Source organism: Scyliorhinus torazame, chromosome 9 (assembly GCF_047496885.1).
Source record: "Scyliorhinus torazame isolate Kashiwa2021f chromosome 9, sScyTor2.1, whole genome shotgun sequence".
NCBI lineage: Eukaryota > Metazoa > Chordata > Chondrichthyes > Carcharhiniformes > Scyliorhinidae > Scyliorhinus > Scyliorhinus torazame.
Window position 1 is genome coordinate 198012511 of NC_092715.1, and position 11546 is coordinate 198024056.

The following is an 11546-nucleotide window of genomic DNA, read 5'->3' on the forward strand; positions in this document are numbered from 1 at the left end:
CCTTGTTATGCTCTCGTTCAAGTCAAACGAGGCCGGTGAATAGCGGGAGAGGCAAGAAACGAGAATCACTCCAGGTGGCAAACAGTTTGCGATGCAACCAGCCCGCTCCCCTGCCGAAATCTGTATCTCGCCGTAGCGAGACGAGAAACCAATTATCACCACTTAAGCCCTATTTCCATACAATTAACGGGAGCCACCATGTGTCCAACGGCCTCCCGTCATTCACCGGCCTCCCCAACTAGAGATCATGCTGATGCCGATCAGTATTCCTTTTTAAAAGCGTGATCCTGGCGGAAGGACCTCCGTGGGGAGCCGAGGAGGTGAGTAGCCATCTTTACTCATAGGCAAAGAGCCCAGGGGTGTTGGGCTTGCCACCCCATTGCTCGGCGGGGGATGGGTGACCCTCGGTGAGCGGGAGGGGGGGAGAGGGCCCCAGCTGGGGTGGGCAACCAGGGGGGCAACCACTCGTGGCACCACCATACCAACTCCTGGATCGAGTGTACCCGTTCCGAAGGCAACCTTTGTCCCTGCCCGTCTGCTCCACCGACCACCCACATCCCACACCGACAGCCGAGGCCTCTGGCTGTGCGGCTGAAGGCTAATAGAGAATTGGCAATTGTGGTTAAGTGAGCACTTCACACAAGCCAAGTGGATTCCTGTGTGTGGGGGTCATGTAGCATGTAGGAGTCATTGCCTAGCATCCCAATCACACCTCGATGCATGGACACTGGGCTTGAACACTGTGGGAGGCAACACCACACACACAGCAGCCAACGTCCAAACACCCAGGGAATGGGGCATACCTCCAGCCGGAGGGTGGGTGCGATCCACGGGGAGGGGACCAGCGCCTGGTCCAGACGATGTTATGAGCGGGTGTCCAGGGTACAGGGTCTGGGGTCCAGTGAGTGGCGGCCCACTGTAGCCAGGAGTGCGTGGGCTGGGCGTTCTGAGTGGTGGGAAGGGGGGGAAATCAATGGGGGGATGGAGGGTCCCGGGGTGGGAGCCACCACTGTTTGTCAGTCTAACACCTTCCCCCAATTCCTTACAGATATTGCACACAATGGCAGGGATATTGGACCCAGAACTTGCCCTAGTGGTGTTGCTGGTATTCCGGGCAGCCCAACAGCGACAGCAGTGGCGCCTGCAGACGCTGCCCCACACCCTGAGGACCCAGCTGCCCATCAAGCCAGGGAGGGACCCAGAGGGGAAGGCCCCAAATGGCCCAAGGTGTACAGGCGTCGCTGGTCATTCGAACAGATGACGGACAGCGTGTGCCTGAGGAGGCTCCGCCTCGACAAGGACATGGTTCGGCACCTATGCCATGTCCTCGCGATTGGACACCACATGGAGGAGGAGGACACCCGCTCCCAGTGGCCATCAAGGTCACCGTAGCCCTGAATGTTTACACCTCAGGATCATTCCAGGGCTTGAGCGGGGGCATGTGTGGTATCTCACAGGTGCTTCCGACAGGTCATGGATGCCCTTTATGCCCGGGCAGAAAATTACATCATCTTTGACATAGGCCAATCCCAGCAAGATGCCCAGGCAGCAGGATTCTCCGGCATCACCAGGATTCCAATGTCCAGGGGGTAATAGATGCCATGTATGTTGCCCTGTGCTCACCAGGCCATCTGGGAATGCCCTCCGTTAACAGAAAGGGGTCCTGTTACATACAGCTCGTGTGCAACCAGCAGGTGAAGATAATGCGTGTATCCACGGCAGCTACATCCTGGGGCAATCAGTCTTCGAGGAATACCCCAGGATGAGCAGCTGGGGGGTGAGGGGTACACACTGAGGACCTGGCTAATGACACCAGTGCGAATGCCAGAGACCGAAGTGGAGATCCATGTGGCCACCCGGACTGTGATTGAGTGGTGCATCGGTCTCCTTGAGATGCGGTTCCGATACCTCGAACACTCCAGTGGTGACCTGCAGTACACCGCCCGGTGGGTCACCCGCTTTGTGGTGGTCTGCTGTGCCCTCCACAACCTCGCACAACAGCGGGGCAACGAGCTGGAGGTTGGTGATGAGGAACATGTGGCCACCCCCGAAGAAGAGGTTGAGGATGATGAGGTGGCACCAGGCCAGAAGGGCCTGGAGGACGAGGCCGTGGAGGAACCTGAAGACCAGCCGGAGACTGCAGGACAGGCGGCAGCGATGAAGGTCCGGCAAGTTCGGAGGGCCAGGGATGCCCTCATACTCACCTGATTCATGGAGGACGGGGCTTTGTCCGTCACCCCCCACTCCCATTTCCCACCCTCCCACGGTATGTGTCACATCACTCCAGGGTGCTGGGACTGTGTCGGCACCATCAGCAGGTCAATGTTGACGGCAGGGGGGGGGGGTGATGACAACCCGCAGAGAGCTGAGCGCCAGTGCTCCTCAATCTATACAATAGTCTGACCCCTACCCCGCGTTCCGTCTGCTGAGTGCTCGCTCACACCCATCACCTGCACGTGGTGTGCCAGTGGGAGGGGGAGATAACTGGAAAGATGGGACAAGGGTGGAGGTTAGCCCACATTGCGGAAGAAAGTGGCAGCGGCATCATACTGGTTGTGCACAAGGGTATTTATTGTGTTTTACAATTCCCCACTCTCCCAAAGGTGCCTCCCCCCCCCCACCCCCACCACACCCCCTCCACCTCTCCTCAACCCCATCTACCACCCCCATCCCGTGCCCCCTCCCCCAGTGCCCTCAGTGATCCTCGATGTGCTTGGCCTCCTGGCTCTACCGGTATGTCTAGGTGTGTCCCCAGGATGCACATCTGAAGTGTATGCTGCCAGCTGTTTACCGCGTTCCGTGGCCTTCGTTGCCCCTGGCAGGCATCCTCTGGGGGCTCTGTGGCCGGAGGCCCCGGCTCACTTGTCGACGGCACATGCACATGTCGCCCTGTCCTGTGTGCTGGCTGCAAGTCACAGCCTCATCAGGAGAGTGCCTCGGCCATGCCCATCTGAGAGCGGGACATGTCTCGCAGAACCTCATCAAGGTCAGCCTGGTACTGGGTGACCTGCCCCAGCGAGTCGGACATTCTGCCGAGACCCTCAGCCATGGCCGTTACTGACAGTGCAACGCCTTGGACACCTTCGCTAATGCTGCCGACGTCGTGCGTCGCCACCCTAGCAGTCTTGGCCTTGGTGCCAGGCATTGCCGGCGACATCTCCTGCACCCATAGCCTCTGGGACGCCTCCAATCGGCTATGGATCTGCTGGAGAGACGCTGACCTCTCCCTCTGAATGTTCCGGCAGCACCCTAACGTCTCTATCAGCTCCGGGGAGACCTCTTCCACAGGCTCAGCATCAGGCTGGGACCCACCCGGGGCCTCGTTAAGTGGATCTCATGGGTGAAACGCCCCAAAGGTGAGCCTACGGACCAACACCACCAGTTCTGAATGTTTCCAGCTGCACAGAGATACAAGGCAGGGATGCCCACTGTCCCCACTGCTGTTCGCCCTGGCAATCGAGACGGTGGCGATCGCCCTGCGAGACGCGAGAGGCTGGAAGGGCATCCGAAGAGGAGGCAGAGAGCACAGAGTCTCACTCTACGCGGATGATCTGCTCCTCAACATCTCGGACCTGCAAAACGGCTTGAGTGAAATCACAAAGATTTGGGGAAAGTTCGCAGCTTTCTTGGGATACAAACACAACCTGGGCAAATGCAAATTGTTCCCGGTGAACCCGAGAAGGGGAGGGGCAGGCAGAGCTGGAGGGTCTACTGTTTAAAATAGCCCAAAACAAATTCCATTACCTGGGGATTCAGATAGCCCATGACTGGATATCGATCCACAAGTGGAATCTGACTGGTCTGGCGGAGGAAGTCAAAAAGGACCGATAGAGATGGGATATACTCCCGCTCTCCATGGCAGACGACCAAGTTGCACGTACTGCCCAGCTTCCTCGTCAGGTCCATCCTGATCTACGTCCCCAGGACCTTTTTCAACTCAATAGACAAGATGATTATGTTGTTTGTGTGTGTGTGTGTGTGTGGGGGGGGGGGGATGGAATCCAACGATCCCCACAAAAGTACTACAAAGAAGAAGAAACATGGAAGGCCTGGCCCTTCCGAAACTGCAATACTACCACTGGTCAGCCATGGCTGAGAGAGTGAGGAGATGGGTGAAGGAGCCAGATACGGAATGGGTGAGGATGAGGGAATCCTCTTGGACAGTAATGACCCTCTGGGCCCTCGCCACGGCAGCACACCCATCACAGTCAACAAAACACTTAACAAGCCCAGTGGTGGTAGCGACCCTGAGAACATGGAACCAGATTTCGGTCTGACCGATGCGTCCATCGTGGCCCACATCTGCGGCAACCATAGGTTCACACCAGCCATGCTCGACGCCAGTAAGAGGTGGAGACAGGATGGAGGGGGGACACTGACAGTAAGAGACTTCTACACTGAGGACAGACTAGTGACCTTAGAGGAACTGACGGAGAGACTAGAACCAACAAACGGGGGGAACACATGCAAGACCAAATGGGACCAAGGGTACAGACAGGGAAGGGAGGGGAAGGGGGTGGGGAAAGGTCGGACAAAAAGGAAGGGAGGCTGGAAATCGGTACAGAGGAAAATGACTTGTATATTGTAACCAACGCATTTATCTTTACCGAATGTACAGTGTATAAAATATAAAAACGTTAAAAAAAACATTTTTAAAAAATTGTTGTTTCTCTCTGACCTGCTGAGTATTTCCAGCATTTTGGTTTTTTTGCTGTACTCTTGAAGTTTATTATTCTCGCTGTTTACTATTGATCCGAGTTTCATGTCATCTGCTGACTTGGAAATTATACCCTCTATATCCATTCCTAAGACATTAGTTTATACCAGAAGAGCAAGGGTCCTAATACCAAAGTTTTGGGGGTACCACTGTCTCCTTCCCTCTCATCTGAAAAACAACCCTTCACCACAACTGTCTGCTTTCGTCTCTTGGCCAAATATGTACCCAAGCAGCTGCTATCCCTTAATCTCATGGGCTGCAACTTTTCCAACAAGTAGAACTTTCTCAAATACCTTTTGAAAGTCCAGGGGTGGAAGTCTCCGACCCCCCGCCGGGTCGTAGAATCGCCGGGGGCTGGCGTGAATCCCGCCCCCGCCGGTTGCCAAATTCTCCGGCACTGGAGATTCGGCGGGTGCGGGAATCGCGCCGCGCCGGTTGGCGGGCCACCCCCCGCGATTCTCCGGCCCGCATGGGCCGAAGTCCCGCCGCTAAAATGCCTGTCCCGCCGGCGTAGATTAAACCACCTACCTTACCGGCGGGACAAGGCGGCGCGGGCGGGCTCCGGGGTGCCCCCACGGTGGCCTGGCCCACGATCGGGGCCCACCGATCCGCGGGCGAGCCTGTGCTGTGGGGGCACTCTTTCCCTTCCGCCTCCGCCACGGTCTCCACCATGGCGGAGGCGGAAGAGACTCCCTCCACAGCGCATGCGCGGGAATGCCATCAGTGGCTGCTAACGCTCCCGCGCATGCGCCGCCCGGAGATGTCATTTTCGCGCCAGCTGGCGGGGCACCAAAGGCCTTTTCCGTCAGCTGGCGGGGCGGAAATTCGTCCGGCGCCGACCTAGCCCCTTAAGGTTGGGGCTCGGCCCCCAAAGATGCGGAGCATTCCGCACCTTTGGGGCGGCGCGATGCCCGGCTGATTTGCGCCGTTTTGGGTGCCAGTCGGCGGACATTGCGCCTTTTCCGGAGAATTTCGCCCCAGATTCCCAGCATCAACCGCACTCTCTTCGTCAACTCACACCGTTCTCTCAAAGAACTCCAAATGACAAAATAGCACATTGTAGTGATGTTGGTTGAGGGATAAATATTGACCAAGACATCAACAGAACTCTCCTCCACTTCATTGAATAGGGTCATAAGATCCTTTATGTCGATTTGAGAGGACAGAGTGGGCCTTGCCTTGACTTAGCATCTCATCCAAAGGAATGCACCTCCAACAGTGCAACACTCCCTCATTACTGCACTGAAATGTCAGCCTAAGTTATGCCACCAGGGTTCAACTAGGCAAAGACCTTAGCGGAGTACCAACAGACTGCTGCTATATCAATGGTGCTGGTTTTCTGGTGAGTTGTTGAAGCCCCCCTAAGTGAACTTAAAACAATTGCATGGTATTATTCAAAGAACCAAATAACATCACTAAAACAAATTCCCTGGATTACCAGGCAACCATTTATTTCATTGGTGTTTGTGGGACATTACTGGCTGCAAATTGGCTGTCACATTTGCCTGAATTACAACAGTGCATACGAAAGCAATTCATTGGTTACAGAGGCTTATGCAGAGAAAGGCGCTATATAAATGCAAGTTCTCTTTTATTCGAGTCTTTTCCATTGCTGCACTAAATTCTTGATTACCTTTTATTGCATGCTTTACACAGGACTTCAGAAACCTTTACCAGAAAGTTGGCCAGCCCCATTAAAATATTGATTATAATATGTATAGCTTTGGGTGGCATGGTGGCGCAGTGGTTAGCACTGCTGCCTCACAGTGCCAGGGACCCGGGTTCAATTTAGACCTTGGATAACTGTCTATGTGGAGTTTGCACATTCTCCCCGTGCCTGTGTGTGTTTTCACCGTGGGCTCCGGTTTCCTCCCACAGTCCAAAGATGCGCAGGTTAGGTGGACTGGCCATGATAAATTGCCCTTTAGTTAGCGGGATAGGGCGGGGAAATGAGCCTCGGTGGGTGCTCTTTCAGAGGGCCGGTGCGGACCCGATGGGCCGAATGGCCTCCTTCTGCACTTTAGGGGTTCAATCATTCTATGAATGTCAGCATCGGTTTCAGAACTATTCAAAGAACCTGAAGGTATGTAAAGAATATCAATTCCCTTCACTTCATCCACTGGTGAATTGGATAGAGCAGAAATACACCTCCTTCCCTCGGGAAATTTAGAAACAGGAGCGGTTCGCTATTCACTCTCTCATACAGGTTATGTAGGTCAGATTGTTCCTGACATGATCGTTGTCAATTTTGCGCACAACAGACATAGCTGGTGTGTTTGCCCCCAGGCCGGTGATCATCACCAAAGTCTGTCATCAGGCCATTTGAGTGATTTGAAATAACCTGGAGATAAAGGTATCATGTGGTGTAGCACAAACCTGCCAAGTACTGGGAACCTTCTGATTACCTGGTCCCAGCCAAAGCAGCAGCAGAAAGCCTCGCGGGTGAAAATCAGACACCATTGGCAGTGCTGGTTGTTGTGCAATGACATGAGTGTTTCCCTTGAATTGCACGGCCGGGCAGCAAAACCAAAAGTCCCCGTGGATGCCACGCGGCAATCAATGTTGTTCAAAAAATGTAAAGGGGCACAATTTGCACCCTTTAAAAAAGAAATCACCTGCATATTCCAAAAACATGATTGTTTAGGATGAGATTGATAGCACGTACAGGAAAATGGATGTTGGGTGAGGCTTGATTGACATGTCCTTCACTCTCGCTGTCTGTCAACTTTCACTCCATCTCTGCAGAAATGACAAGGTGAGATTCTGGAGGGCCCTGGTCTATGAACCCAGAAGCCAATGAAAGACAAGAGGACCAAAATAATGTTGAATCAGTTTCTGAATGCAAACACACCTCTTTATTAAATATCTAAAAGGTTTAGTATTCAATACACTTTTTCTCCTCTTCTTTTGATTAACTATGTTACCCTTTCTCGTGGGGTTGCCACAATGCTGGCCGATCACCCTTCTCCCTCTGTTCATAACAATCAGTATTTTTGATTTTGGTGGGTGTTTTACAGCCACCTGCCCTTCCTGCTGCCATCCTTCCCCATTTATCCAGGCTACGGTTTGGCACCAATTTGGCACAAATGGATGAGTTCTCCCGTGGCCAACAAGCCCTGGAGTGGGACTCAAATCCAGAGCCTTTTGTTCAGGAGCAGGGGTTGCTACCGCCTGAACCACAACTGATCATCCCCTCCTTTCTTAAATTAACGAAAGGCAGGATGTATAAGTAGAGTAAGCAGTCAGAACATTAAACCGTAAACAAAGCTCAACACCACAATGTCATTGGTGCCCACCGATCGTCGGGCTGTCCTCTCTGAAGGAAGACCTCCTTCCTTCCGCGACCCGCAAGATCCGTCCGCCATCTTCTTGCGGGGCGGACTCAGAGAGGACGGCAACCACGCATGCGCGGGTTGGCGCCAGTTATGCGGCGCCGGCCGCGTCATCTCTGCGGCGGCGCCTTTACGCAGCGACAAGGCCTGGCCTGGCGCGTGTAGTGACGCGGCCCCGATCCTAGCCCATTGTCGGAGACTGAATCGGTCTGGACCGGGGCCGTTTTGCGCCGTTGTGAACCTCGACGGCGTTCACTACGGCGTGGGCACTTCGGCGCAGGAGTGGAGAATCCCGCCCAGGGTGTTTTATGTATTAGGTTTTTTAGAAGTGGTTTGGTGTATTTTCTCAACCCTTCCACTTTTGTGTGAACCAATTTTACAGCTAATAGCACGTAAGACAGTGGCATAATGCTATTGTCGTTGGCTAGCAATCCAGAGACCCGGACTAATGCTCTGGGGACCCAGGTTCAAATCCCACCGTGGCAGATGGTGAAATTTGAAATCAATAAAAAAATCTGGAATTAAAAGTCAAAAGATGACCATGAAGCCATTGTCAAATGTCGTTAAAAAAACCATCTGGTTCACGCATATTCCTTTCGAGAAAGAAATATTTTGTCTTATCACTGGGCTTCAGTGATGTCATTGTGTGGGTTGTGGGGCTGGGCTGTGGCTCTGAGTTTTACTTTCACTCTGGTTTGGGGCTTGTTTGTGGCTCTGAGTTTTTGCTTTTGTTTTCACATTTGGCTGCTGGATTCAGACAGAGAAGTTTTGTCCTGTCTCTCTATCCTCATTTTAAAAGCTGTTTTCAGATGGCTTGATAACTAAAAAGGAAATAATAGCTTTCTGGAAGGAATTCAAACCTGCTGTTTTGGAAAGAAAAGAGCATCTATGCAAGGTCTTGAGTGCTGTATGCTGGGCCACACAATTGAGAAGGGTTTATGGGATCTTGTTATTAAATTGGAACAGTTAAAGGGGGAAATTTATAAAGGGTGATACATAGATTACTGTAGCTCTGTGGGGTATTTATGTTTGTTGTTGATAAAAATGCTTACTGTGTGTGTTTATAAAAATGTTAACTGAATTTGTAGAATAAAGCTTGTTTTTGATTAAAAGTGCTTAAGGTCTCTGTTGAATAACACCTGAAAGACAAAATCTATAAACAGTTGTAGGTCAGGTGAAATCTATGATATACTTTGGAGTTTTCTAAATCCTGGCCCATAACCCCATGAACGAATAAAGACAAAAAAAAACTCGAGTCCGGATTAATTCAGAAGGTTAGTTTATTTTTTACGCATTCAAAGCTGCGGAAAGGAATATTTGCAACTTCCCACTCTGCGTTCACACAGAAAAGGAGGGACAGAGAAAAGGATGTTTACAGCACAAAGATTGCTGGAAAACTAAATATTGGTTGGTTTGCGTGCCAGAGCCCTGATGTAAGTGTTCAATGAGGAAGTCTTTCACATAGGCGTTCAATGGTTGGCTGGCTGGAGACTAGAAATGAACGATTCACTTTTTCAGGTGGTGTTGATGTTTCAAGATGAAGTAGGCATGCGGAGATTGCATTGGTTCTTTGGGCGATTGTACATCTTCCAGCAGAGTCAGGTTAGATGGTCTGGTGGCCTAATTCAGGCAGATCTCAGGCTTCTCAATAGCCTGCCAGGAGTATGTTAAAACAGCAGACTAGCTGCATAACTCAGAAAGGTAATATTATACTGCTCAAAAGGCATTGGGTCATGTGACCTCCCTTCAACAAATGATATTTATTTGCCCAGAATTTGGTTTTGTTTTCAGGGTCGATAATGTATCAGCCATTCTGGATTGAAAGGGATGCCATTTTGTGCTTGGTGTTTGGGACGCCATTGTCTCAACAGACCCATGGACTCGGCTAACAAGGTTGGTTTATCAAATGTAAATGGTATTCCTGTAGCTCCTTTGGTCTGTACTGTCCGAAGTGAGCTGTTAGAAACTCTTTAGGCATAGTGAGATGCGGCATTCTGGAAACAGAATTCTTTCATTCTGGAGACATCTGGGGATAATTTCCGGAGGGTCAACCATCTTAGAATCATAAACTTTACAGTGTAGACGGAGGCCATTCGGCCCATCGAGTCTGCACCGGCCTTTGGAAAGAGTCCCCTACTTAAGCCCATACCTCCACCTTATCTCTGCAACTGCACCTAACCATTTTGGGCTCTAAGGGCAATTTAGCATTGCCAATCCACCTAACCTGCAAAACTTTGGACTGTGGGAGGAAACCGGAGCACCCGGAGGAAACCCACGCAGACATGGGGAGAAAGTGCAAACTCCGCACAGTCACCCGAGGCCTGAATTGAACCCAGGGCCTTGGAGCTGTGAGGCAGCAGTGCTAGCCACTGTGCCACCATGCCGCCCCAATCTTAATTGGCTTTGTTCAGCAGAAAAGTCCAGTTCAAAGTTAAGAACCAGTAAAATTAAGAACTGTCTGTGCGGAGTCTGCACGTTCTCCTCGTGTCTGCGTGGGTTTCCTCGGTGCTCCGGTTTCCTTCCACAGTCCAAAGATGTGCAGGTTAGGTGGATTGGCCATGATAAATTGCCCTTAGTGTCCAAAATTGCCCTTAGTGTTGGGTGGGGTTACTGGGTTATGGGGATAGGGTGGAGGTGTTGACCTTGGGTAGGGTGCTCTTTCCAAGAGCCGGTGCAGACTCGATGGGCCGAATGGCCTCCTTCTGCACTGTAAATTCTATGAATGAAATTAAAGATAAAGAAATGTCGCCAACTTCCTGCAACCATCAATGTGTGTCGCCCATGAGGAGTGGCAGTACATTTAGCTCTCTGACTAATCTAGTCTTAATAAATTACAATGATGCGCACATGAATAAAATTAAACCAATGTAATGTCAAATATTTACAAGTGGAATTTGAATTTGGAAAGAAAAACCTGTGCCTCCTTTTTGCTCTCAATAAGCCTAAAGTTAATGGCAATGGAGTTGGACAGAAAAGTTGTGATGCAGAGGCCTCCCTGTTGTCCAGGAGGGACTTTTCTAGCCCACCCATTGCTGCAGCATTGTCGGCTGACAGTGGCTTTCACCACAGGAAAGCATTTCCTGTTGCAGAATCACACGTCACTTTACATTTTCATTCTTAATTAATAATATAGTTTTACAAGTTATACACCGTACACTCATTAAAGATAGATGCAACAGTTACAATTTACAAGTTGGTCTTTTCCAGTGTCGCCCCCCCCCCCCCCTCCCCCCTTCTTTCACTATTTGAAGGTCCTTTCCTTGGCCCTTTACTTGACCATGGGTAAGGGCAGCACAGTAGCATTGTGGATAGCACAATTGCTTCACAGCTCCAGGGTCCCAGGTTCGATTCCGGCTTGGGTCACTATTTGTGCGGAGTCTGCACATCCTCCCCGTGTGTGCGTGGGTTTCCTCCGGGTGCTCCGGTTTCCTCCTACAGTCCAAAGATGTGCAGGATAGGTGGATTGGCCATGCTAAATTGTCCTTAGTGTCCAAAAT